Here is a 3,541-nt window from a genome sequence, read left to right as displayed (position 1 = left end):
CACTGTGGTTCAAGTGGTAGAGCGCTAGCCTTGAGCTGAAGAGCTGAGGGACAGTGCTCAGGCCCAGAGTTCAGGCCCCACGACCGGACCCCCCCCCAAAAAAATTAGAAATGTGCTCATTATCTTACCCATGCAATTGTGCTCATTATCTTATCCATGCAATTATAACCCCTCTGTACAGTATTTTCACAATAAAAATATATTTAAAAAAAAAAAAGGTACACTCCCACAAGAGAGGGGAGTAGGGACCAAATATCTACTTGGCCTGGAAAAAGAAGCTCTGGATTTTAGGAAATTTTCTCTGACTGGGAATTCCCCACCATTCCCACTGAGAATTTGCTTCCCCATAACTCTTCTCTCTTTCCTTTCACTTTTTAAAATGGACTTTTAATTGTTATTGTAAAGGTGATATACACAGGGGTTAAAGTTATATAAATCAGATAAAGAGTACATTTCTTTTTGAACAATGTCACTCATTCCCTTACTCTCTCCCAGATTTTCCCTCCTCCCATACCCACCCACAAGTTGTACGTTTTTTTCACTGTGCTCCCCCCTTACCCTCCCAAAGACAGATAAACAAACAAGACAAAAGGAAAAGAAGAAAAAAACAGCAACAAAGGAAAAAACTTCTTGTTTCCATTTCCTGGAGTTCATTTCAATAAATATTATTTCATATGAAAAAAAATGAATCAACAGTGCCTGGCTAGCTACTGAGGTTTGACTACCTAAAAGATGATAGACACCATTTGATGACTTCTTTTGTTGTTGTTAGTCATGGGGCTTGTACTCTGGGCTTGGGCACTGTCCCTGTGCTCTTCAGCTGAAGGCGAGTGCTCTACCACTTCAGCCATAGTACCACTTCTGGTTTTCTGGTGGTTTATTGAAGATAAGAGTCTCACAGACTTTCCTGCCCAAGCTAGCTTTGAACCGTGATCCTCAGATCTCAGCCTCCTGAGTAGCTAGGATTACAGGTGAGAACCACCGGTGCCCCGCTCATTTGTTGACATCTTAAGTAACAAGAGAAATGTGTCTCATCCATTCCCAGTCCAAAAGGAAAGTTTTAATTAAAGCCATCACTGATTTCAAGCAGGATAGATCCTGTGGAAGCACATTTTCTCCACAACTCTGCCAGTTACTGGAGCTGCTTGAGAAGCAGGCCCTTCACTGTAGCTGTAAATCCTGATGATTGGAGAGCAGGGGTGTAGCTTATATAGTCCATGAGTTTCTTCTTGGTGACAGGGGCCGGGTATGCAATGTGTGAGGAAAAGAGCACTAAGGAAGAAGCTCAGCCTAAGAAGAAAACATTGAACAAAAGAGCTGACACATAAGCACTTCATTCTGGCATGTTAAGAGTACATATATTGCCAGATGCCAGGAGCTCACACCTATATCCAAGTTACTCAGGAGGCTGAGATCTGTGGATACAGGTTTGAAGCCAGCTGGGCAGAAAAGTCTGTGAGACTCTTACTGACAATTAACCATCAAACCACACTTGAGCAGTGTGGCTCAAGTGGCAGAGTGAGCAAAAAAAGCTCAGGGACAGCATCCAGGCCCTGAATTCAAGCACCAGGATAGAAACATACACAAAAAGCTAGAAGTGGAGGTGTGTCTCAAATGGTAGAGCACCAGCCTTGAAAGACAATCTAAGGGAGAACACCTTAGCCTTGTGTTCAAGCTGTAGTACCCGAGAATGCACACACACACACACACACACACACACACACACACACAATGTATTAATGCAAGAGCCCTGAAATGTTGGTAAAACATTCAGCCTCTTTGTTTCAATTTCCCAGCCTCCAAAACAAGGAGAAAATAAATTATTGGCCCTTAAAAATTACCTAGCCTCAGGTATTTTACAAAATTAATACAAATGGATGAAGATAGTCTCTAACCCAGTTGTATCATGTGCATTATTTGTTCTTGCTTAAAAGTATTCTATGGTTTGTGTGCATGGGGTAATCTCCCTATCTAAGGTCCCGAGCCTTAATTATCTCTGCCGAGGTCCTACTGCTGTGTAACAGGACATACAGAGTCAAGGCTCATTTTGTTCCCCACTCTCTGGGCTGTGGACATGAAAAGCATGATGGAGAAGCTAAACAGGCTGGGCACCAGTAGCTCATGCCTGTAATCTTAGCTGCTGAAGGACCTGAGATGTGAGAATGGTGGTTGGAAGCCAACCCATGCAGAAAAGTCCATGAGACTCTGATCCCCAATTAACCTCTAAAAAGCCAGAAGTGGAGCTACGGTTCAAGTGGTAGAGTGCTAGCCTTGGGGACAGTGCTAGCTCAGGGACAGCGTCCAGATCCAGAGTTCAAACCCCAGGACTGATGCGTGCATGATGCGTGCTTGCGAGCGGGCACACTTGCTCTCTCTCTCTCTCTCTCTCTCTCACACACACACACCACACACACAGGACATTAGTCATTGACCTCAGGGATCCAGTGCTGTTACTCCTATCTTAACTAATTATGACCGTTTCCAAATAAGATATCGTTGTGAAGGCCTGGATGGATTTCTCCAGAGTGAGAAATAACATTTCTCCACACTGCGACGTGGAGATGTTTGTTACTGTGCCTCGCCTTGCCTAGCCACACCGATGGGGATGTTTCCTACATTATATAGTAATTATTGGCCTACACGCTTGTCCTTCCCCTAGATGCCGGCCCTCCTAGGGATATGCCACTGTGTGTTGTTCATTCTGCTATTATAGAAGATAGGGGGGAAATTAATTTTACCAGCTGGCATCAGAATTCATTTTCCAGATACAACTGGGCTTGTTTAGGAAAAAAAATACCTTAATTAGTCCTGGGGGTAGTGAGGGAGGCCCCGAGGACATAAGATGAAAAGGGCCCACAAAGAGACAGGCAGCCTCCTCTGTAAGAGACAATAGTTACAGTGAGGGCAGAGCCAGAGGAGCTCTGAGAGATAGGGACTGTGGAGATCAAGAGAAAGAGACAGCGGAGTAGACAAAGGCAGGACAGATGGGGTATCAGGTGACCTCCGACATCACATTTGTGGGTCCCTGGGCTGTGCTGTGACCTTCTGTGGGGTTAGACCTGTTCAGCAGAGACAGAGACCTCACAGTTACCCAAAGCTTGGAAAGCTTGAGCCCCCAGCCAACTGAAACCTGGCACAGCAGTTAAGATCTGGCTAGGACATAAAGGGAAGGGTAGAGCTAGGTATGATGGTGCATGCCTGTCATCCTGGCTACACAGGAGGCAGGGATAGGAGGAGCTTGGTCTGAGGCTAGTCCTGGGAAAAACCTTAAGACCAGACTGAAAAATAACTATAACAAAAAAGGGCTGGAGAGAGTGGATGAGATAAATGTTAAATGGTAGAGAACGTGCCTAACAAGTTCAAGGCCCTGAGTTAAAACCTTAATACTTAAAAAAGTGGGAGAGGAGCCAGATGCTGGTAGCTCACACCTGTAATCCTAGCTGGTAAGGAGGCTGAGATCTGAGGATCGTGGTTCAAAGCCAGCCCAGGCAGGAAAGTCTGTGAGACTCTTGTCTCCAATTAACCACCAGAAAACCGGAAG

Source organism: Dipodomys ordii, unplaced genomic scaffold, assembly GCF_000151885.1.
Source record: "Dipodomys ordii isolate 6190 unplaced genomic scaffold, Dord_2.0 Scaffold64, whole genome shotgun sequence".
In the NCBI taxonomy this organism is placed as follows: domain Eukaryota; kingdom Metazoa; phylum Chordata; class Mammalia; order Rodentia; family Heteromyidae; genus Dipodomys; species Dipodomys ordii.
The sequence above is the reverse complement of the archived record's forward strand: the minus strand, read 5'-3'. Positions refer to the sequence as shown.